This window comes from Schistocerca nitens, chromosome 9, assembly GCF_023898315.1.
Source record: "Schistocerca nitens isolate TAMUIC-IGC-003100 chromosome 9, iqSchNite1.1, whole genome shotgun sequence".
NCBI lineage: Eukaryota > Metazoa > Arthropoda > Insecta > Orthoptera > Acrididae > Schistocerca > Schistocerca nitens.
Genome location: NC_064622.1, coordinates 229,480,137 through 229,506,710, shown reverse-complemented (window position 1 = coordinate 229,506,710; position 26,574 = coordinate 229,480,137).

Here is a 26,574-nt window from a genome sequence, read left to right as displayed (position 1 = left end):
AATTTCTGTGCTTCTGACAACTTTCCGAGGACTTAAGGACTTCCTGGTATTTTCTTCCAACATCACGTTTGCTCGCCCACGCCTACCCAAATCGGTCAGGTTTAACTTTGTTCTGTAGCTGTTCAGTTGTGAATGCACGCTAGTACACAGAAGCCAAACAACCGTGTACAAAAGTTCCCTATCGTATCGACATCTTCTCTTTCGAACGGTGGTTTTTATAGTCTTTGCTTGGTGTGAAAGTCAAATTCGGCAAAAAATGCTCTTTCAGCCATAAAATGCGTTGATCACCATCTTTACACTTTATGGCGACGGTCTTCAATCCCAACGCATATACGTTATGTTACTTGTCCCACAATTGTTGATCAAGTATATTTTAGATGATGTTTTATTTCGAAGTTTTAGCGTGCCAGTACGCCACTAAGCAGGCGGTAGCTCATTTGGATTAATTTTCGGAGGGTGCTAGCTCGCAATCATTGAAACTTTCTCAGCGACATCGATAATCTTCCGATGCTTCTAATGACCCTAAGCACTATGGGACTTAACATCTGAGGTCATCAGTGCCCTAGACTTAGAACTACTTAAAGCTAACTAACCTAAGGACATCACACACATCCATGCCCGAGGCAGGATTCGAACCTGCGACCATGGCAGCAGCGCGATAATCTTCAGATTTACTAGTATGCAGTGTAATGAATGTTCGTTTGCAGATAGTCTTCAGATGTGTCGAGAGCAGACATCGCTTGCTCGCTGTGTGGAATCCAACCAAAATGCGAACTGGATAGGTTGCTTGACGTGCTTTTGTAAAAGCGATTGTTTCTCGGCGGCGACCTCGTTGTTCCATTGCAAGTTCGCCCCGGCTCGTTCCCACTAACACACTGAAAGAATTTCTGACAAGATGTAAGCTACATTACAAATCTGAATGAAATTAAGGTCTAAGTTCATGGTGATTAAATTATGCGACAATCTGATGTCCATTACCTTATTGTACAGGGTTATTACAAATGATTGAAGCGATTTCACAGCTCTAGAATAACTTCATTATTTGAGATATTTTCACAATGCTTTGCACACACATACAAAAACTCAAAAAGTTTTTTTAGGCATTCACAAATGTTCGATATGTGCCCCTTTAGTGATTCGGCAGACATCAAGCCGATAATCAAGTTCCTCCCACACTCGGCGCAGCCTGTCCCCATCAATGAGTTCGAAAGCATCGTTGATGCGAGCTCGCAGTTCTGGCACGTTTCTTGGTAGAGGAGGTTTAAATACTGAATCTTTCACATAATCCCACAGAAAGAAATCGCATGGGGTTAAGTCGGGAGAGCGTGGAGGCCATGACATGAATTGCTGATCATGATCTCCACCACGACCGATCCATCGGTTTTCCAATCTCCTGTTTAAGAAATGCCGAACATCATGATGGAAGTGCGGTGGAGCACCATCCTGTTGAAAGATGAAGTCGGCGCTGTCGGTCTCCAGTTGTAGCATGAGCCAATTTTCCAGCATGTCCAGTAATGTTTTTTTCGCAGAAGAAAAAGGGGCCGTAAACTTTAAACCGTGAGATTGCACAGAACATGTTAACTTTTGGTGAATTGCGAATTTGCTGCACGAATGTGTGAGGATTCTCTACCGCCCAGATTCGCACATTGTGTCTGTTCACTTCACCATTAAGAAAAAATGTTGCTTCATCACTGAAAACAAGTTTCGCACTGAACGCATCCTCTTCCATGAGATGTTGCAACCGCGCCGAAAATTCAGAGCGTTTGACTTTGTCATCGGGTGTCAGGGCTTGTAGCAATTGTAAACAGTAAGGCTTCTGCTTTAGTCTTTTCCGTAAGATTTTCCAAACCGTCGGCTGTGGTACGTTTAGCTCCCTGCTTGCTTTATTCGTCGACTTCCGCGGGCTACGCGTGAAACTTGCCCGTACGCGTTCAACCGTTTCGTCGCTCACTGCAGGCCGACCCGTTGATTTCCCCTTACAGAGGCATCCAGAAGCTTTAAACTGCGCATACCATCGCCGAATGGAGTTAGCAGTTGGTGGATCTTTGTTGAACTTCGTCCTGAAGTGTCGTTGCACTGTTATGACTGACTGATGTGAGTGCATTTCAAGCACGACATACGCTTTCTCGGCTCCTGTCGCCATTTTGTCTCACTGCGCTCTCGAGCGCTCTGGCGGCAGAAACCTGAAGTGCGTCTTCAGCCGAACAAAACTTTATGAGTTTTTCTACTATCTGTAGTGTGTCGTGACCATATGTCAATGAATGGAGCTACAGTGAATTTATGAAATCGCTTCAATCATTTGTAATAGCCCTGTACATACCCAGAAATTAGGTGCTGCATCACAACGCTAGTAGTTCTTCCTGTTTCGTTTCATATTTCGCAGATGAGGTAGGACTTGCTGGCCGTCGATTTATTTGCTTGAATGAATGTTCCTACGATAATGCTAAGCCCTGTGCTTTGTGTTGTGCTGCAAGGGGACTTGAAGATATCGCAAGTTCCCCACAACAATGTTTTGCCGTAACAGCACAGCATTACTTTGTTCAGTTTCATCGTTCATTGTTGAGGGTCCTCGTTGTACTAAATACTTAATTTTCTTAGTATATTTATGTTATCATTGGACTATGATTTTATCTTATTTAAAATTTAATACCTGTGCCTTAAGCGATGGAGAACCAAACGTAAACGTTGATGTTATCAGTTTCCTGACTTATGAATCAGAGAGAGTAGGGACAGAGTATCATCCAAAACTAATCTGCATTAGTATCAGTTCGACCTCCGAAATAAAAACGTGCCAGTGCCTCCCAATTGTCACCATAATAAACAACTTTGCATATTTTCAATAACTGTTGTATACGGCCAATCGGCTGTAACAAGCCTTGACCGGCCTTCATTACCTACATCTACGTGATTACTCTTCTATTCACAATAAAGTGCCTGGCAGAGGTTTCAATGAACCACCTTCAACCTGTCTCTCTACCGTTCCACTCTCGAACGGCAAGAGGGAAAAACGAGGACTTGAATTTTTCTGTGCAAGCCCTGATTTCTCTAATTTTATCGTGATTATTATTTCTCCCTGTGTAGGTGGGTGCCAACAGAATGTTTTCGCAATCGGAAGAGAAAACTGGTGATTGAAATTTCAAGAGAAGAACCCGTCGCAACGAAAAACGCCTTTGTTTTAAAGACTGCCGCTCCAGTTCACGTATCATGTCTGTGACATTATCTCCCCTACTTCGCGATAATACAAAACGGATATTTCTTCTGTTTTACATTATGACTTCCCGTCAGTTACTACGAACTGTAACCTTTCTGACAGGAAATCACGAATTCACTCGCAATACCTACAATACCAACAATATATATCCTGCAGATGGAATAAAGGCACCTCTAGTGTTTTACAGAAATGTCGAAAACAACATTGAAAATAACCAATACATTGCATCAGTGAATTGGAGTACATGGGATAAAAATGGTATTTACATAACTTACATTACGTTAATAATTATGGGCACAAATTATGAGCTAAAACGGCCAAGTCAAAGAGCAGACTCCATAGATTAAGTCCTCCATGAAAATAACAAGAATTAGTCAACAGATACAGCTTTTTATGAGAACACGCATTGAACTAAATGGAAGAAAAAGGCTTCCCGTCTGAAGAAGTAGCGGAAAAGAGCGGAAATGAGATTAGTGACTGGGATTGAGAAGTAATCTACCGGAGCTGAGCTGGTGTGGTCGTATGGTGTCGATCTGCTGTGCATTGACCTCGTCCGTGGATGGAGATATGTAGAAATAAAGAAGTGATTACAGTTTCAGAAAGACTGAATGATTTATTCAAGACAAAGCACTTCACAAATTGAGCAAGTCAATAACGCGTTGTTCCACCTCCGGCCATTATGAAGGTAGTTATGCGGCCTGGCACTGATTGACAGTAGTTTCGAATGCTCTCCTGAGGAATATCGTGCAAAATTCTGTCCTAATCCCGAGATGGTTCGGGGGCCCGGCCCATAATGCTCCAGACGTTCTCAGTTGGTGAAAGATCCGTCGACCTTGCTAGCCAAAGTAGGGCTTGGCAAGCACGAAGACAAGCAGTGCAAACTACCGCCTTGTGCTGGCGGGGGGGAGGGGGGGCACCGTCTTGCCTCATAATAAGCCCAAGATGGCTTGCTATGAAAAGCAACAAAACGGGGCGTAGAACGTCGTCAACTTACAGCTGTGCTGTAAGAATGCCGCGGAAGACAAAAAAAGGGGCTCACTCCTGATTGTCAGACCGTATGGCGGGGGCAGTCAGATTGACACCCCACCGCTGTCTGGGGCATCTCCAGACTCGTCTTCGCTTGTACCAGAGCTCAGTTCGAAGCGGGACCCATCACTGAAGACAACCCTACTTCAATAAATGAGCTTCCAGATCGAAGACGTGTCTGGAGACGCTCCACTTAGTTATGGAATCCCAACCTCACAGTCGCTCTCCATACGACACGACAACCACGCATTACAGTCTCGTTTTCCATTTCTTTTCACAGCGAGATCCCTTCATTTGTTGTCCACGACACCATTACAGCACAGCGGTACGTAGAGGATATTTTATGCCCTGTTTTGTTGCCCTTCATGGTAAGGCTCTTGGGCTTACATTTCAGCAACCTAATGCCCGCCCGCACACAATGAGGGCTTCTACTGCTTGTTTTCATGCTTGCGAAAACCCTACCTTCGGCAGAAAAGTAGCAGGAAATCTTACCAATTAAGAACACTTGGAGAGTTATGCTCAGGGTCCCGAACCAGCTCGGAGAGTTTATCCTCAAGTCTTGCACAGCAATGTACACTACTGGACATTAAAATTGCTACACCACGAAGATGACGTGCTACAGACGCGAAATTTAACCGACAGGAAGAAGATGCTGTGATATGCAAATGATTAGCTTTTCAGAGCATTCACACAAGGTTAGCGCCGGTGGCGACACCTACAAAGTGCTGACATGAGGACAGTTTCCAACCGATTTCTCATACACAAGCAGCAGTTGACTCCCGTTGCCTGATAAAGCGTTGTTGTGATGCCTCGTGTAAGGAGGAGAAACGCGTACCATCACGTTTCCGACTTTGATAAAGGTCGGATTATAGCCTATCGCGATTGCGATTCATCGTATCGCGACATTGCTGCTCGTGTTGGTAGAGATCCAATGACTGTTAGCAGAATATGGAATTGGTGGGTTCAGGAGCGTAATACGGAAGGCCGTGCTGGATCCCAACGGCCTCGTATCACTAGCAGTCGAGATGACAGGCGTCTTATCCGCATGGCTGTAACGGATCGTGCAGTCACGTCTCGATCCCTGAGTCAACAGATGGGGACGTTTTCAAGACAACTACCGTCTCCACGAACAGTTCGACGACGTTTACAGCAGCATGGACTGTCAGCTCGGAGACCATGGCTGCGGTATACTTGACGCTGCATCACAGACAGGAGCGCCTGCGATGATGTACTCAACGACGAACCTGGGTGCACGAATGGGAAAACGTCATTTTTTCGGGTGAATCCAGGTTCTGTTTATAGCATCATCATGGTCGCATCCGTGTTTGGCAACATCGCGGTGAACGCACATTGGAAGCGTGTATTCGTCATCGCCATACTGGCGTATCACCCGGCGTGATGGTATGGGGTGCCATTGGTTACACGTGTCGGTCACCTCTTGTTCGCATTGACGACACTTTGAACAGTGGACGTTACATTTCAGATGTGTTACAACTCGTGGCTCTACACTTCATTCGAGCCCTGCGAAACCCTACATTTCAGCAGGATAATGTACGACCGCATGTTGCAGGTCCTGTACGGGCCTTTCTGGATACAGAAAATGTTCGACTGCTGTCCTGGCCAGCACATTCTCCAGATCTCTCACCAATTGAAAACGTCTGTTCAATGGTGGCCGAGCAACTGGCCCGTCAAAATACGCCAGCCACTACTCTTGATGAACTGTGGTATCGTGTTGAAGCTGCATGGGCAGCTGTACCTGTACAAGACATGCAAGCTCTGTTTGATTCAATGCCCAGGCGTATCAAGGTCGTTATTACGGCCAGAGGTGGTTGTTCTGTGTACTGATTTCTCAGGATCTATGCGCCCAAATTGCGTGAAAATGTAATCACATATCAGTTCTAGTATAATATGTTTGTCCAATGAATACCCGATTATCATCTGCATTTCCTCTTGGTGTAGCAATTTTAATGGCCAGTAGTGTATTTTGTCATTCACTGCGAAACTAAAGTGAATTTGCCCTCGGCCTCCTCCATGCACCCTGCTCCTCCCTTGCCACACCACCATGTCTGACGCCACCATCTATCTGCAATCTATGTTCCCATTTTCTTAAATAACGTATGTCTCGCAGACAGAATGCAGAAAGAGAGAGAAGCCTGTAGAATTTTGACTTAGATGACTGTGGGAAACCGTATGAAGAGTCACGCAAGCTGTCTTACACAGTGACGTGGTTTTAAGCCACAACTTGATCTGCCTCCAGTCTTGCACACTAGCAAATAAATCCAACGGCTGAATAAAATTCTTGTGAATGTGGCTCCAAGTTAAGTTATTCTGATGTACGCTGCAGCAACAGCGGCCAAACGCCGGTTATGATTCTACATTACGATATGAGTATCCCCCCGAGACGAGTTTAACAGTGCCGCCAACACCTACGCTTAAAAACAACGTTGGTATTATGTTTCACGAGCAAACTCTCTCGCTCAGCGTAGCTGCCACGAGCGAGGACGACCATAAGCATCAGCAGCACTGGCAGGTCAGTGCCCCGCCTACCTTCGCATTGGCCCGTGGTAAAAAGACGACTCCAACACACTGTGCGGTCTGCCACACTTTGGTTGGCGCGGACAGGCAATTCATCATCGGGAACAGAGCGCAGCGGCGAATACAGACGCGTAGGACGTCGCTTTTCAGCGACTTGTTTCTGCGGAGGCATATCGCTCCGAGGGCGAGACGTGAGCTGACGGCTCTGACGTCCCGCCACTACGCCTGTTTTCGAGGCGAACAACGAATGCTCAGAACACGTTGTGAGGAATGCACTCTTTTTTAGAGCGTAGCAGTCCACTAAAAAGATGAAGTATTCAGACATTGCTTTCAGCACGTAAAAACGACGAGGAGAAGCCATAAATACACTCTAAAAAAAAAAGATAAAGATGTAAAGACAAACAAATCATTACAATTTCAGAACATTGGATACTTTATTCAAGGCAAAGAGCGTCATAAACTGAGTAAGATAGTAACACGTTGGCTCATGTCTGTCCCTCATACAAGCAGTTATTAGGCTTGTCACCGATTGATTAAGTGCTTATACATGCTCCAGAGCGATATCGTGCCAAATTCTGTCCAACTTGCGCGTTAGATCGTCAAAATCCCGAGCTGGTTGGAGGTCGCTGCCCATAATGCTCCAAACGTTCTCAATTGGAGAGAGATCTGGCGACCTCGCTGGCCAAAGAAGCGTTTGGCAACCAAGAAGACAACCAGTAGAAACGGGCGCTGTGTGTGCAGGCGCATTATCTTGCTGAAATGTAAGCGTGAAGGGCAACAAAATGGAGCGTAGAAATGGTTCAAATGGCTCTAAGCACTACGGGATTTAACATCTGAGGTCATCAGTCCCCTAGACTTAGAACTACTTAAACCTGACCTAAGGACATCACACACATCCATGCACGAGGAAGGATTCGAACCTGCGACCGTAGCAGCAGCGCGGTTCCGGACTGAAAGGAGCGTAGAATATCGTCGACGTACCACTCCTTATTGTCGGGCCGTATGTCGGGTGACATTCAGGTTGGTACCCTACTACTGCCCGGGAGCCTCCAGACGCGTGTTTGCTGGTCATCGCAGTACAATTGGAATCGGGACTCATCACTTATTCGAGGTCCCGATGATCAACGAGGATGTGACTGGAGACGCCCTGGACAGTGGTGGGACACCCGCTTTACGGCCTGACAACAAGGAGTGATTGGGGTGCCATTTCATTTCATAGCAGAGTCCCTTTAGTTGTCATCCGCGGCACCCTTACAGCACAGCGGTACGTCGTCGATATTCCATGACCCGTTACGCTCCCGTTTATGACAAGCCACCCTGCGCTTACCCTAGCCTGGCCAGCAAGGTCGCCAGAACTCTCCCCAGTTGACAACTTTTGGAGTGTTATGGGCAGGGTCCTTCAACCAGGTCGGAACTTTGACGATCTAATGAGCCAATTGGAAATAATTTGGTACGATATCCCTCAGGAGGACTTCCAGCAATCCTATCAATCAGCTCCAAGCCGAACAACTGCCTGCATAGTGGCCAGAGGTGGACCAACACGTTATTATATGAAGATGATATATCTTCTTTAGGTCATGTCCGAAAGAACAGATACCATCTTCATATAGTTAAGGGTAACCGGCCATTGACCTTCTTCTTCTTCTGTGCTGGATGCACACGCATTGCCCGAACTCTCTGGGGACCCGGTAAGATTGTCTGCCGCGAGTAATGAGTGTATTTGGCAGGGGCACTACGAATGTAGAGTGTGGACATTAAGTAGGGAATGTGGGTCTCACGAGGAGTGTGCAGTCGCACTATCCTCGGTGACCTCGGTGACTCAGATGGATACAGCGTCTGCCATGTAAGCAGGAGATCCTGGGTTCGAGTCCCGGTCGGGGCACACATTTTCAACTGTCCCCGTTGATGTATATCAACGCCTGCCGGCAGCGTAAGGTGTTGATTTAATCATCATTTCAACGCGTTATTGTCTTGCTTAGTTTGTGAAGCTCTTTCTCTTGAATAAATCTTTCAGTTCTTATGAAATTGTTATCATTTGTTTGTCTGTACTTGTGCGCTACATCTATCGATTTCCACCCTATTCCTATTTCCACCCCATTCCTTCGTAGTGAGTCGTATCTTTTTTATCTTAGAGTTGTTTTTTACGAATACGACATGATTAACTTCGTTTTTGGAAGCGTTTGCAGCTATAGTGCTCAAGCGACCCCTTCAGCGTTTCTGATAGTTTTCTCATGTCCTGTCAAGAACCGACGGACAGTTCAGTTAATATTAAATAATATTATATACATAGTAATTTGGAGCTTTTTCTGTATTTGGTTGTGGGTTTAGATTGTCAGTAAGTCATTCTTCTACGATCTGCGGTTTATTGTGGTTGTGGTACGTCAGGGCATTTTAGGTTGTGCGGGTCACTAGTCTAGCACTCTGACTCGATCCAGGCAAAACCTAGGCATGCCCCACTTCTGGACCCCCAGAATTTTGTAATAAACAGTATTTATTTTAACTTCAGACAACTAAATATCTCGAAAACGACGGATCGTACGAAGAGAGTTGTAAGTGAAGAATTAATGTTTGTAAAGGGGACTTCTGTCCGAGCTACAACTGTTCACCTCTTAACCACCACTCTGCGTGGGTGGCGTCAACTTCGTAGTTTCAAATGGAAACCCCCATTTTTTATTGAATATACGCAAAAAAATAGATATAATTTACTCAAGTCACTGTTTCTCAGTCGTAGTAGAGGGCGTTGTAATCGACACATGTCAGTTGTCTCTGTTTTTGCGGTTAAGAATCGACGTATTTGATTCTCCATTTCACCTACAATATAAATGTGAACCTTTGTTTTCCAATACTGATGTTCAAAAGTCACTTGAGTCTTGCAAATGTGATTGTACAGTACAAATAGTACGGCTAGACATTGACATTTCTTGCATATCAGCTGCTTTTATGGTAACATAGGTTTCTGCTCCCTATGGTATTAATTGTGGTGAGTCCCTAAATCATCGGAATGCTTGATTTCGGAGGCCGCTTTCGAACCTCGCCATCAAAGTGACTGATTTCTGCTACCGGCCGAATAGAAAGCACAATCACCGTAGTAAGGTAAAATGTCCTTGAAGTCGTAGTGCCGTGGTTACTCACCGAAATCAAGCACCCAATGGTGAAATGGAACGGAAATCAACGAAATAAAGCACCGCAATGGGTACACAGAACTATTACATCTACGTCGCCGTTCCTGGGTCATGCTAAACGTAGTTCATAACCAGACATTGAAACGGCTAACCATGTTGTGATGCAAAATCAAATTTGCAACTCTAAAGTAAATTTCTAAGATAAATGTACACCGTTAGAAGACAAAGGTTTAAAGTTACATCGTAAATGAAATGTAGAATATGTCGGTTCTTAACTGTAAAAAACAGGCACAGTTGATATTTATCGATTACAAAGCCGTCTACCACGAATGGAAAACAATGATTTAAGTAAATCGTACGTATTTTTGGCGTGGAATCCAAATATGCAACAAAAATGGCAGCTTCCCGTTTGAAAATACAAAGCTGACCCCGTCCACGCAGGAAGGATGGTTAGGAAGTGGCCAGTTGTAACACAGACAGATGCCATTTTACGAACATTAACATTCCACACTGCACTTTTTTTTGTACGATGCGTCGTTTGCGAGATATTTAGTTGTTACAAGTTAAATCAAATATCCTTTTTACCCGAGGAGAGTGAAAATTACAATTACTGCTTGTCCATCTACATCTTATAATGTGCTTCGCTGAATTCAGGACACTTGTGACAATTAATGTCAATAATTACGTACTATAATTCATTGCTTTGAGTAATTTAGATAGAAAGAAAATGAATAGTCGTTTGAGATAGACATTAGCACATGTTTAAAATCCGAAAGAATAATGTACAGCTTCCCATCACAAGGTGCCAACCGAGCTCCAAAGCACAGTTCCATCTTTTCTACTGCCGTAGTTCAGCCTCTGAGAAACATTATATGGACCGGCCGAAACGCAAGTATTGTCCGTCTCTACGTTGCTTCAGCCCCGTAGCTACTGGCAGTACTCCCTTGTACAACCGGATACCTCGCTCCCGGCATCATCCCATCGCCTGTTAATGCACCACTGGGCCACAATAGTAGTTTCCAAGCCAGTAAACCACTAGTGCAATAGGAATCTCCCTTCATAGCAGCACACAGGTAAACCATGACTGACTTCCCCTTCCACTCATCCCCTCAGCTCACACAGCAACTACTAAATTAGCAATCAGTTGGCATTGGTTAAAAACATACATTACATGTACTTGAATGTAAATTAAATTAGAAAGAAGAGGTGAAGTGAAACTGCGGATGGAACATGTAAACACTCATTGATCTATGCGAATCACTTTAATATCACAAGCGTCATCTGACTGTTTTCTAAATTAATGTATCATTATGAAGAAATGAATTAAAAATGAGAGGAGGCAGCCCAGCCTTAGCCTGTCGCCTTTTACCGTTGATTGTACTAAGAAAGCTGGATGCAGAAGACAGAAGGCATGTTGATGAAAGAACGATTATTATGGTTCAAATGGCTCTGACGACTATGGGACTTAACATCTGAGGTCATCAGTCCCCTATAACTTAGAACTAATTAAACCTAACTAACCTAAGGACATCACACACATCCATGCCCGAGGCAGGATTCGAACCTGCGACCGTAGCTGTTCTGCGGTTCCAGACTGAAGCGCCTAGAACCGCTCGGCCACTCTGGCCGGTCAACGATTATTACCTAATGCAAGTTGGTGATATGCAAGCAGCTGAAATGAAGCACATAAGAGCTGCAAAATGATGTTCAAGAACATATCATATTACAAATGAAGACATTGCCAGAGTTAAATATCAAATCTACTTTTGCTCGTATACTGGTATGGAAAGGCGACCATTAACACAGGCTGTTTCAAAAAAGACTTTAAAACTTTGAAAATTCATATAAATTAATTCATAGTACCTACAGAGGTGACTGTAGTGTCCATTTGTAGGGAAATACATCAAGTTTTGTCCCCCGTAGTTCGGTGGTGACAAATAGCATCGTAAGAAGTGCTAACGGCAATTCCGTTAAAGATGGTTGCCTTCACTGCACCCGAACGTGCTAGTCGTACGTTCTGATGTGAAGAATCGAATTCGGTGACAACGCTTCAGCATAATTTCCGCATCAAGCACGCTAAAGATCCTCCTAGTAGGCTTACAATTTGTTGTTGTTGTTGTCTTCAGTCCTGAGACTGGTTTGATGTAGCTTTCCATGCTACTCTATCCTGTGCAAGCTTCTTCATCTCCCAGTACCTACTGCAGCCTACACCCTTCTGAATCTGCTCAGTGTACACAGCTCTTGGTCTCCCTCTACGATTTTTACCCTCCACGCTGCCCTCCAGTACTAAATTGGTGATCCCTTGATGCCTCAGAACATGTCGTACCAACCCATCCCTTCTTCTAGTCAAGTTGTGCCACAAATTCCTCTTCTCCCCAATTCTATTCAATACCTCCTCATTAGTTATGTGATCTACCCATCTAATCTTCAGCATTCTTCTGTAGCACCACATTTCGAAAACTTATATTCTCTTCTTGTCTAAACTATTTATCGTCCTCGTTTCACTTCCATAGATGGCTACACTCCATACAAATACTTTCAGAAACGACTTCCTAACACTTAAATCAATACTCGATGTTAACAAATTTCTTTTCTTCAGAAACGCTGTCCTTGCCACTGCCAGCCTACATTTTATATCCTCTCTACTTCGACCATCATCAGTTATTTTACTCCCCAAATATCAAAACTCCTTTACTACTTTAAGTGTTTTATTTCCTAATCTAATTCCCTCAGCATCACCCGACTTAATTCGACTACATTCCATTATCCTTGTTTTGCTTTTGTTGATGTTCATCTTATATCCTCCTTTCAAGACACTGTCCATTCAGTTCAACTGCTCTTCCCAGTCCTTTGCTGTTTCTGACAGAATTACAATGTCATCGGCGAACCTCAAAGTTTTTATTTCTTCTCCATAAATTTTAATACCTACTCCGAACTTTTATTTTGTTTCCTTTATTGCTTGCTCAATATACAGATTGAATAGCATCGGGGAGAGGCTACAACCCTGTCTCACTCCCTTCCCAGCTACTGCTTCCCTTTCATGTCCCTCGACTCTTATAACTACCATCTGCTTTCTGCACAAATTGTAAATAGCCTTTCGCTCCCTGTATTTTACCCCTGCCACCTTCAGAATTTGAAAGAGAGTATCCCAGTCAACATTGTCAAAAGCTTTCTCTAAGTCTACAAATGCTAAAATGCTAGAAACGTAGGTTTGCCTTTCCTTAATCTTTCTTGTAAGATAAGTCGTAGAGTCAGTATTGCCTCACGTGTTCCAACATTTCTACGGAATCCTAACTGATCTTCCCCGAGGTCGGCTTCTACCAGTTTCTCCATTCATCTGTAAGGAATTCGCATTAGTATTTTGCAGCTGAGACTTATTAAACTGATAGGTCTGTAATTTTCACATCTGTCAACACCTGCTTTCTTTGGGATTGGAATTATTATATTCTTCTTGAAGTCTGAAGGAATTTCACCTGTGTCATACATCTTGCTCACCAGATGGTAGAGTTTTGTCAGGACTGGCTCTCCCAAGGCTGTCAGTAGTTCTAATGGAATGTTGTCTACTCCCGGGGCCTTGTTTCGACTCAGGTCTTTCAGTGCTTTGTCAAACTCTTCTCGCAGTATCATATCTCCCATTTCATCTTCATCTACATCCTCTTCCATTTCCATAATATTGTCCTCAAGTACATCGCCCTTGTATAGACCCTCTATATACTCCTTCCACCTTTCGGCTTTCCCTCCTTTGCTTAGAACTGGGTTTCCATCTGAGCTCTTGATATTCATGCACGTGGTTCTCTTTCTTCCAAAGGTCTCTTTAATTTTCCTGTAGGCAATATCTATCTTACACCTAGTGAGACAAGCCTCTACATCCTTACATTTGTCCTCTAGCCATCCCTGCTTAGCCATTTTGCACTTCCCGTCGATCTCATTTCTGAGACGATTGTATTCCTTTTTGCCTGCTTCACTTACTCGTACTGCATTTATGTATTTTCTACTTTCATGAATTAAATTCAGTATCTCTTCTGTTACCCAAGGATTTCTGCTAGCCCTCGTCTTTTTACCTACTTGATCATCTGCTGCCTTCACTATTTCATTCCTCAAAGCTACCCATTCTACTGTATTTCTTTCCCCCATTCCTGTCAATTGTTCCCTTATGCTCTCCCTGAAACTATGTACAAACTCTGTTACTTTCAGGTTATCCAGGTCCCATCTCCTTAAATTCCCACCTTTTTGCAGTTTCTTCAGTTTTAATCTGCAGTTCATAACCAATAGATTGTGGGCAGAGTCCACATCTGCCCCTGGAAATGTCTTACAATTTAAAACCTGGTTCCTAAATCTCTGTCTTAGCATTATATAATCTATCTGAAACCTTTTAGTATCTCCAGGGTTCTTCCATGTATACAACCTTCTTTCATGATTCTTGAACCAAGTGTTAGCTATGATTAAGTTATGCTCTGTGCCAAATTCTACCAGACGGCTTCCTCTTTCATTTCTTAGCCCCAATCGATATTCACCTACTGCGTTTCCTTCTCTCCTTTTTCCTACTCTCGAATTCCAGTCACCCATGACTATTAAATTTTCGTCTCCCTACACTACCTGAATAATTTCTTTTATCTCATCATACATTTCATCAATTTCTTCATCATCTGCATAGTTGGCATATAAACTTGTACTACTGTAGTAGGCGTGGGCTTCGTGTCTATCTTGGCCACAATAATGCGTTCACTATGCTGTTTGTAGTAGCTTAGAGGTGGAACGGTATACAGTATTTATAACGAAAAATGTTAGGGATTCACCCATATGGGAAATCAGGATAAGAGGCGTAAATAATGTTCGTGTTTGACGCAAGCCTGAATCCCAACATAAATGTCGATATCGGACTCTCAGTAAGGAATATGCCCTTCTCGGACACTTAATGCACATTTTCTACCTCTTATTCATTCTGTCTACCGAACAGTTAGCGAGTATACGGAGGATATTATCCCACTCCTCCCTCAGGGCGGTTTTCAGTTCTTGTGCAGTTGGGGAAGGCTGTGGTCTTTGATAAACACGCCCGTCAAGAGCATCCCAGGCATGCGCTGCAGGATTTAGGTTCGGAAGGACGACAGTTCAATCCTGCGTCCGGCCATCCTGATTAAGGTTTTCCGTGATTTCCCTGAATCGCTCCAGGCAAATGCCGGGATGGTTCCTTTCAAAGGGCACGGCCGACTTCCTTCCCCATCCTTCCCTAATCCGATGAGACCGATGACCCCGCTGTCTGGTCTCCTCCCCCCAAAACAACCAACCAGGATTTAGGTCCGAGAAGTATGCGGCCCAATCGTTGGGTTCGATATCTCTATTTTCTAGTGTATCCGATACCTCTGCGGTCCTGTGTGGGCGGACATTGGTTGTCCATATTCAGGACCTGCCGCACCCCTACACAGACGGACGTGATTCAGAATGATCTCCCTTCAATACCGCTGCGCTGTAACTCTTTGTGTTGCCGCGGTGTACGGCCACTGTGCATAATGCATGCCCACAATATAACGCCTAGGCCATACCGATGACGTTCATGAACACTCTGTGATGCGCAACGTGTTCCCCTCTCTCTCCACACTAATCGGTGGCCAGAATCACTTGCCACAGTGAAGTGGAATTCGTCGGAGAACACCACTCTGGACCACCAAGTGAAAAGCATTAAGCATTTAACAGTCTTCCGAGCACACAGACCAGACTGATTTTATCGCCGCGATATGGTTCAGGTGGAGACACGTGTACAGGTAGCGGTACCTAGGTCTACATTGATTTACCTAGGAGTGAGACGTCTATTGGTTTTCGCCAGTAGCGACACTCTGACCAGCTTCGAGCTGTTGAATTGCTTGCCCACGATCGTAAGCACTCAAATAATGTCTTGTAGACCTGTTGCCATACCACACGGAAAATCACATTAATCGGTTCCACCAACTCTCGAATGCATACACTGCGTTCGTGGACGGACTTCCCTGCAATTAATACGTCCTCTCCTCTATATTTCCTGTTGCTATCGTTGGTCGGGCATTCCGTAGCAGTTGCCGATTGTTCTGTAGCAACCGGCAATTGTCACTTAGAAAGTGTCAGTTGCTTCTTAGCAGTCGCCAAGCAGTGTATAATGGCTTTAGTTTCTGCTTGCTTTCATTCGTCCACAGTACCAATACGGCAACGGCATTTTGGTTTATGTTACTAGTCAAATCAGTCAGTCATCAAGACTGTTCCTCTAGCAAGTACCGAAAAGGCTGCTGCAACTCTTCAGGAGCCGCAGTTTGGTCTGGCCTCCCCACAGACGCTCTTCAATTGTGGTTGCATCTCTGGTATGGCTACGTGTATCGTTTAGGTACGTAAGCGACCCAACAGTGACAAGACCCATGGTTCATGTTATCGGAGTGATTTCTTTGTAGTCTGGGATAATCGCGTCCGCCTGCTTATCTGGGTGATAACGTGCTCGCCTCACATGCAAGCGGGCCCGGGTTCGATTCCCGACCGGGTTGGAGTTTTTCTCCGCTCGGGGATTGCATGTTGTGTTGCCCTTATCATCTTATCATTCTCATCATCCAAGTCGCCCAATGTGGCGTCGACTGAAATAAGACTTGGACTTGGCGGCCGATCTTTCCCCGATGGGGCCTTCCGGCCAACGATGCCATACGCTCATTTCATTTCATGTCCGCCCCTGGTAGCTGAGTGGTCAGCGCGACGGAATGTCATACCTAACGGCCCGGGTTCGATTCCCGGCTGGGGCTGAGATTTTCTCCGCACAGGGACGTGGTGTTGTGTTGCCCTTATCATTATCATTTCATCCCCATCGACACGCAAGTAGCTGAAGTGGCGTCAACTCGAAAGACCTGCACCAGGCGTACAGTCTACCCGACGGGAGACCCTAGCCACAGAGCATTTCCATTTCATTTTCATGGGATACTCGCGATTTGTCATGTACTGATTACTTATTGACTTGTACATTGTTAAGTTTCAGGCTGTCTGGAGGCCAGCGAGGGCTCTGCGAGATAACAAATCACCGACACAATGCAGAGGGCAGGCAAAAATGTTAACGTTTAGGTTACCAGAGGTAAATACTAACGGCAGACGCCTACCCACTTGCAGACACTTCGGGGAGGTGTCCCAGGGTAGAAGTTTCGTTTCAGAGAATTAATTGTTAACTTCATACACCACCTGGACGCTGTTGTAATGTGTCAACAGCAGACAGTGGTTACAAACAAGCACGTTTTTGCATATACAACAAGCATGATAGCAGTTTGAGAGAAGCGCAACGTTAATGGATTCGTACAGGTTAAAGTGAGATGGAAAATGGCTGAAACTGTTGAAACAGCGGTCCCCACTAACTGCAGACCATTGCGCGGCGCCAAGATACAAAAAAACTGTTCTTGCGAGCCATAACAGGAAGGGCAGTGACGTTTAGCTTTCAGCTGAACTCTATTGCTACCAAACTTGGAGTTTGTTAGTGCAAAAGCAAGGACCATCTCTACCTACAAAGTGGGATAAGGGAAGGGATCTGATGTGGTTGGCCAGAGGCGCCCTGGAGGTGCACATCCCAACGCCAGATTTGCCGATGCCTGTAAAGTGCCGGTGGATTGGCGGGCCTGCTATAGGTAAGAGGAAATACTGCGCCGCTAAAACCCTTTAAACACCCTGGATTTTGGTATTCAGAGGAGTTCTCAGTCAGATAGTTGCGAAACCTACTCCTTGCCGCTCGTCACCAACGTCGGGTAGGCTCCGACAAGTCTTTAATCAAATGAATAAATATTGTTCCAGGGACATCACCATTTACATCTCAAACATGCGTGATGTGTATATGCATCACGGATGTTTGAAATGTAGTCTGAAGCAATGAATGAAAATTTATACCGAGGCCAGGATTCGAAGCTGGATCTGTTACTCATTAGGCAGAAGTGCTAACCACTACACCACCCTGATACAATGGCTTTATACAACTGCACGGACCACTGTAGGACGCTTCCCTCCTCAATCCAAATTCCCATTCACGCCTCTGCCCACTTTGTAGTCGGCCTACATTCAAACAGATTTGCAGGGGCACTCCAGCCATATTGGAACCAGTACCTCAGCATCAAATGAAATGGGGGATCCTGCCTGAAACCAAGGCACAGGTGTTTTAATTAAATGAAACTATATAGTTCCAGAACATTTTCAAGTCTCAAACATCTATGATGTATGTATACAAACCGAAGTGACGAACAAAATTGGCCCCTAGGCCTTGGTACAAATTTTCATTCGTCACTTCTCTCTCTCTCTCTCTCTCTCTATATATATATATATATATATATATATATATATATATATATATATATATATATATGGGACTCATAAATTGACTTCTGTTGTGCAACGATTCGCTATCTTTGCCTCTCTGGTACTTAGAATTAGCCTTTAGTGTAGTCATTCAGCCTGAACTCAGTAAAAGAGTGTTGTTCAGTTCCAGAGTTCCTTCAGTCTCCCGCTGCAAGTATCCTGTCGAGTCCCAAAATCCACGCCTCCCGTAGGTGCCGTGTGGCAGCGTGTGGCGCTGACCCATGCCATCAGCCTGGCATCACTGGAAACTTGTTTTTCCTTCTGACCACTAGGAAATTGCAGGCTGACCTCTAAGCCCCTTCTTTACTTGAGTCCCATGCTAGGACACGACACTTTACATGAAAATCTGTAGTAGAGTAGAGATGACATCTCTCGGAGCCTCCCATCTTCTAAGATCACTCTTTCTCACTAATTAACCACATATAATTTGCAGCGCATTTTGCACACGGTGAACGACACAGGCGTCGAATGGTACCTTCCCTTTTGTACAATTACATAGATCTACAATCCTGAATCAGTCAGTTAGCTCCTGATACACACCCTTTCCCGTCAGATGCAGCAGATGCAGACGTCTGTAGTCCTGATTAGTACTGAAACGGGAGATGACTTACGTTACGTGCCGTAAGATTAAATTCACAACAGTCTTCTTACACTACTGTTAGTGCAATGCCCGCATCTCGTGGTCATGCTGTAGCGTTCTCGCTTCCCACGCCCGGGTTCCCGGGTTCGATTCCCCGCGGGGTCAGGGATTTTCTCTGCCTCGTGATGGCTGGGTGTTGTGTGCTGTCCTTAGGTTAGTTAGGTTTAAGTAGTTCTAAGTTCTAGGGGACTTATGACCACAGCAGTTGAGTCCCATAGTGCTCAGAGCCATTTGAACCATTTTTTGTTAGTGCAATAAACCCCTCACGTGAAACATCAAATGCACTGAGATGAGAAAAGTCGTGGGATAACTCCTAATATCGCGTCGAATCCACACTCCTGGAAATTGAAATAAGAACACCGTGAATTCATTGTCCCAGGAAGGGGAAACTTTATTGACACATTCCTGGGGTCACATACATCACATGATCACACTGACAGAACCACAGGCACATAGACACAGGCAACAGAGCATGCACAATGTCGGCACTAGTACAGTGTATATCCACCTTTCGCAGCAATGCAGGCTGCTATTCTCCCATGGAGACGATCGTAGAGATGCTGGATGTAGTCCTGTGGAACGGCTTGCCATGCCATTTCCACCTGGCGCCTCAGTTGGACCAGCGTTCGTGCCGGACGTGCAGACCGCGTGAGACGACGCTTCATCCAGTCCCAAACATGCTCAATGGGGGACAGATCCGGAGATCTTGCTGGCCAGGGTAGTTGACTTACACCTTCTAGAGCACGTTGGGTGGCACGGGATACATGCGGACGTGCATTGTCCTGTTGGAACAGCAAGTTCCCTTGCCGGTCTAGGAATGGTAGAACGATGGGTTCGATGACGGTTTGGATGTACCGTGCACTATTCAGTGTCCCCTCGACGATCACCAGTGGTGTACGGCCAGTGTAGGAGATCGCTCCCCACACCATGATGCCGGGTGTTGGCCCTGTGTGCCTCGGTCGTATGCAGTCCTGATTGTGGCGCTCACGCCTGTCGCGACACCATTGGAGGCGGGCTGCACGATGTTGGGGCGTGAGCGGAAGACGGCCTAACGGTGTACGGGACCGTAGCCCAGCTTCACGGAGACGGTTGCGAATGGTCCTCGCCGATACCCCAGGAGCAACAGTGTCCCTAATTTGCTGGGAAGTGGCGGTGCGGTCCCCTACGGCACTGCGTAGGATCCTACGGTCTTGGCGTGCATCCGTGCGTCGCTGCGGTCCGGTTCCAGGTCGACGGGCACGTGCACCTTCCGCCGACCACTGGCGACAACATCGATGTACTGTGGAGACCTCACGCCCCACGTGTTGAGCAATTCGGCGGTACGTCCACCCGGCCTCCCGCATGCCCACTATACGCCCTCGCTCAGTCCGTCAACTGCACATACGGTTCACGTCCACGCTGTCGCGGCATGCTACCAGTGTTAAAGACTGCGATGGAGCTCCGTATGCCACGGCAAACTGGCTGACACTGACGGCGGCGGTGCACAAATGCTGCGCAGCTAGCGCCATTCGACGGCCAACACCGCGGGTCCTGGTGTGTCCGCTGTGCCGTGCGTGTGATCATTGCTTATACAGCCCTCTCGCAGTGTCCGGAGCAAGTATGGTGGGTCTGACACACCGGTGTCAATGTGTTCTTTTTTCCATTTCCAGGAGTGTACTTTGGCTCGGCGTAGTACAGCAAGTGCACGCGGCATGGATCCGACAAGTCACTGGAAATCCGCCTCAGAAATAGTGAGCCATGTTGCATCTACAGCCGACCATAATTGCGAAAGTGATGCGATTGCAGGATTCTCCGCATAGAATGACCTCTCGAATGTGTCCCATGGACGTCCGATGGGATTCATCTCGGGCGATCTGGATGCCCAAATCATTCTCTCGAATTGTCCAGAACGTTCTTGAAACCAGTCGCGAACAATCGTGGCCCGGTGACATCTTTGTAAACACGAAGTCAATGAATGGCTGTAAACAGTTTTCAAGTACCCAAGTAACCACTTCCAGTCAACAATCGGTTCATTTGGACCAGACGACCCAGCCCATAACATGTAAATACAGCCCACACCGTTGTGGAGACGCCATCAGCTTTCAGAGTGTCTTCTTGACAACTTGGATCCATGGATTCTTGGGGTCTGTACCACAACCGAAGCCTACTATTAGCTCTTAACAACTGAAATCTGGACTCATCTGGCCAGGCCACGGCTTTACAGTCGTCTGGGAAGCAACCGATATGGTCACCAGCCCAGGAGGGGAACTGCAGGCGATGTCCAGCTTTTAGCAAATGCGCTCGCATCGGCCCTCTGCTGCAGTAATGCCACATTCCGCCACACTGTCCTGGCGGACACTTTCGTAGCACGTCGAAGGTGACTGGCCAATACGTTATCAGTAATGAGAGGTAACGCCTGTAATTTGGTATTCTCTCAATGTGGATCTGAGACTATTGAATTCCCTAATGATTTCCGAAACAGAATGTCCCATGCGTGTAGCTCCAACTACCATTTCGCGTTCTAAGTCTGATGATTGCCGTCGTACGGTCATAATCACGTCGGTAACCTTTTCAGGTTAATCACCAATGTACTGCCATTTTATACATTGTGCACGCGATACCGCCATATATATATATATATATATATATATATATATATATATATATATATATATATATCGCTATCCTATGACTTTTGTCACCTCAAGTGATTCTTAATTCGCCGTGTGTGTCGCCACCTCTGCCGCAGTCATCAGCGTCGCTTGTTTTGTCCTTAGCTTCGCTGCCTGTGGCGTCCTTCATGTCGCTGTCATCTCATGTGCGACACGTAACTCATCAACCACAGTTTTATCACCAACATTTCTGAACGCTAGTTTCCTCCAGTCAGCGAGGGACCAACCTCCCAACGCGATATCAACTGTGTTATGTATGATAGTGTACAACATTTCAATATCCATGCACCCCTGTAACCCCCCTTCATTACTTCGTTATATTCTGCCTTCTTGAGATGCTTCCCACTGAGATGTTGGCTCGTTCTGTTTCTCACCACACATCTTCACAACCAACACAGCTGTTCACCCCTATCATTTGTAACAATAAATCCAACGTGCGCCACAGCAACACTGAAATGCCTTCACAAATTGAACTGCCAGCTCCCAACCCTAGCATAAGCCTCATCATCGCTCTACTGACTTCTCACTCTCGAAGAACATCTTGAAAGAAAATTGCACTCATTCCTGATGTAGGAAAGAAAAGAACGCTGTCAAAGCCTAATACCACTGTATTTCCAGACTTCACTCTCATCATCTCTAAAATATCGCGTCTAACATATTTTGTCGTATTTCTCTACCGGATACCAATTTTGTAAGTTGTAAAACGTTATCAACAGAAATAAGATAACAGCTTCCAAACCTAAATATGTCCAATCTGATATACCTCAGAGATTACGTAATCGTGAAATCCTTAGGTCCTGACTCTCACTCTCTTGATACATATCCCTCCCTAATGGTTCAAATGGCTCTGAGCACTATGGGACTTAGCATCTGAGGTCATCAGTCTCCGAGAACTTAGAAATCCTTAAACCTAACTAACCTAAGGACATCAGACACATTCATGCCCGACGCAGGATTCGAACTTGCGACCGTAGCGGTCACGCGGTTCCAGACTGAAGCGCCTAGAACAACTCGGCCACACCGGCAGGCTATCCCTCCCTAACCTTTGGTCCTCAAGGAACTGTTGTTCCCTCACAGTCCTGCACGTCATAGACAAATCCAGTCTGCTATCGCCTGACAATATCCACTGCAATTATCGTGATCACAATGGACGATGCTGACGATGCGATCACAGTGGACTCCTGTGGCTCAAATCTGAAAATTCTCTGCAGTTAGAAAGTGTTTAGCCTTGTATTCATTGTCTGCATATTATCAATCACTGGTTGTATTCTCGTCGATGGCCTTCTCATTTCTTACCAATACGGCGAGCTTCTTGATCCCAAGCATATGCATAATGTTGTCAGAAATGCCCTACGTTTAGCACTAGTTATCATAAAACGTAAAAAATTTACAATTCTTCTCCACTAGTTTCAAATGTAATAAGTTTATCGAAACATGTCATATGCACCTTTTATAGCATCAGCAAATCATTCCACTCCACGTTATGCTGTAAACGTGTAGGAAAGGTCCTCCCATCCCCACCACTCCACACTAACAGTCCCCTATATCACCCCTCTTCTGAAGAAATACCCATTTCGTTACCATCAACTTTCAGAATATCCAACTCCCCAGTACTGGCATATCTTCCCGCAGTTGACACTCGCCACCAACTAAATGCCATAACCATTCATTGCTAAAAACTTTCACGTTTCCTTACTGCCTGGCTACATATCCTTATATAATGGTAATCTACTATCATATTTTTAGCAAATCACCAAATATACGCTACCGAAAGAGGCATAACAATTAAATATGAAAAATTTTAGTCATAAGACTGACAATTGACGCTTGTACATTGGTGTATAGCTCAATACGCAAAAGAACACAAAGAACGATTAAAGAGATACTAGACGATAATATGAGCTTCAGTAAACGTTGTAGTATCACAGAGACAAATTTGAGCTTGTGCTTGGAAATGAGAGAAATAATAGATTTAAATCATATCTTCTTGGAATTTGTTGTTACCAAGTCAAACAGGCCGATAAAGTCAACTAAGGTGAATGCGTGCCTCGTACATTGATCAAGCTAGAAAAATTGTATTTCGAACAATAAAGGCTGCAGCATACTACTTTATAGGAACAGTGATATGTCCGCTGATGTAGTTACTTTTAGACTTTCATTGTTGTTGTTGTTGTTGTGGTCTTCAGTCCTGAGACTGGTTTGATGCAGCTCTCCATGCTACTCTATCCTGTGCAAGCTTCTTCATCTCCCAGTACCTACTGCAACCTACATCCTTCTGAGTCTGTTTAGTATAGTCATCTCTTGGTCTCCCTCTACGATTTTTACCCTCCACGCTGCCCTCCAATGCTAAATTTGTGATCCCTTGATGCCTCAAAACATGTCCTACCAACCGATCCCTTCTTCTAGTCAAGTTGTGCCACAAACTTCTCTTCTCCCCAATCCTATTCAATACCTCCTCATTAGTTACGTGATCTACCCACCTTATCTTCAGCATTCTTCTGTAGCACCACATTTCGAAAGCTTCTATTCTCTTCTTTGCCAGTCTACATTTTATATCCTCTCTACTTCGACCATCATCAGTTATTTTACTCCCTAAATAGCAAAACTCCTTTACTACTTTAAGTGTCTCATTTCCTAATCTAATCCCCTTAGCATCACCCGATTTAATTTGACTACATTCCATTATCCTCGTTTTGCTTTTGTTGATGTTCATCTTATATCCTCCTTTCAAGACACTGTCCATTCCGTTCAACTGCTCTTCCAAGTCCTTTGCTGTCTCTGACAGAATTACAATGTCATCGGCGAACCTCAAAGTTTTTACTTCTTCTCCATGAATTTTAATACCTACTCCGAATTTTTCTTTTGTTTCCTTTACTGCTTGCTTAATATACAGATTGAATAACATCGGGGAGAGGCTACAACCCTGTCTCACTCCTTTCCCAACCACTGCTTCCCTTTCATGCCCCTCGACTCTTATAACTGCCATCTGGTTTCTGTACAAATTGTAAATAGCCTTTCGCTCCCTGTATTTTACCCCTGCCACCTTCAGAATTTGAAAGAGAGTATTCCAGTTAACGTTGTCAAAAGCTTTCTCCAAGTCTACAAATGCTAGAAACGTAGGTTTGCCTTTCCTTAATCTTTCTTCTAAGATAAGTCGTAAGGTTAGTATTGCCTCACGTGTTCCAACATTTCTACGGAATCCAAACTGATCTTCCCCGAGGTCCGCTTCTACCAGTTTTTCCATTCGTCTGTAAAGAATTCGCGTTAGTATTTTGCAGCTGTGACTTATTAAACTGATAGTTCGGTAATTTTCACATCTGTCAACACCTGCTTTCTTTGGGATTGGAATTATTATATTCTTCTTGAAGTCTGAGGGTATTTCACCTGTCTCATACATCTTGCTTACCAGATGGTAGAGTTTTGTCACGACTGGCTCTCCCAAGGCCATCAGTAGTTCTAATGGAATGTTGTCTACTCCCGGGGCCTTGTTTCGACTCAGGTTTTTCAGTGCTCTGTCAAACTCTTCACGCAGTATCTTATCTCCCATTTCATTTTCATCTACATCCTCTTCCATTTCCATAATATTGTCCTCAAGTACATCGCCCTTGTATAAACCCTCCATATACTCCTTCCACCTTTCTGCCGTCCCTTCTTTGCTTAGAACTGGGTTGCCATCTGAGCTCTTGATATTCATACAAGTGGTTCTCTTCTCTCCAAAGGTCTCTTTAATTTTCCTGTAGGCAGTATCTATCTTACCCCTAGTGAGACAAGCTTCTACATCATTACATTTATCCTCTAGCCATCCCTGCTTAGCCATTTTGCACTTCCTGTCGATCTCATTTCTGAGACGTTTGTATTCCTTTTTGCCTGCTTCACTTACTCGTACTGCATTTATGTATTTTCTCCTTTCATCAATTAAATTCAGTATCTCTTCTGTTACCCAAGGATTTCTATTAGCCCTCGTCTTTTTACCTACTTGATCATCTGCTGCCTTCACTATTTCATTCCTCAAAGCTACCCATTCTACTGTATTTCTTTCCCCCATTCCTGTCAAATGTTCCCTTATGCTCTCCCTGAAACTATGTACAAACTCAGGTTCTTTCAGTTTATCCAGGTCCCATCTCCTTAAATTCCCACCTTTTTGCAGTTTCTTCAGTTTCATTCTGCAGTTCATAACCAATAGATTGTGGTCAGAATCCACATCTGCCCCTGGAAATGTCTTACAATTTAAAACCTGGTTCCTAAATTTCTGTCGTACCATTATATAATGTATCTGATACCTTTTAGTATCTCCAGGATTCTTCCAGGTATACAACCTTCTTTTATGATTCTTGAACCAAGTGTTAGCTATGATTAAGTTATGCTCTGTGCAAAATTCTACAAGGCGGCTTCCTCTTTCATTTCTTCCCCCCAATCTATATTCACCTACTATGTTTCCTTCTCTCCCTTTTCCTACTGTCGAATTCCAGTCACCCATGACTATTAAATTTTCGTCTCCCTTCACTACCTGAATAATTTCTTTTATCTAGTCATACATTTCATCAATTTCTTCATCATCTGCAGAGCTAGTTGGCATATAAACTTGTAGTACTGTGGTAGGCATGGGTTTTGTGTCTATCTTGGCCACAATAATGCGTTCACTATGCTGTTTGTAGTAGCTAACCCGCACTCCCATTTTTTTATTCATTATTAAACCTACTCCTGCATTACCCCTATTTGATTTTGTATTTATAACCCTGTAATCACCTGACCAAAAGTCTTGTTCCTCCTGCCACCGAACTTCACTAATTCCCACTATATCTAACTTTAACCTATCCATTTCCCTTTTTAAATTTTCTAACCTACCTGCCCGATTAAGGGATCTGACATTCCACGCTCCGATCCGTAGAACGCCAGTTTTCTTTCTCCTGATAACGACGTCCTCTTGAGTAGTCCCCGCCCGGAGATCCGAATGGGGGACTATTTTACCTCCGGAATATTTTACCCAAGAGGACGCCATCATCATTTAATCATACAGTAAAGCTGCATGTCCTCGGGAAAAATTACAGCTGTAGT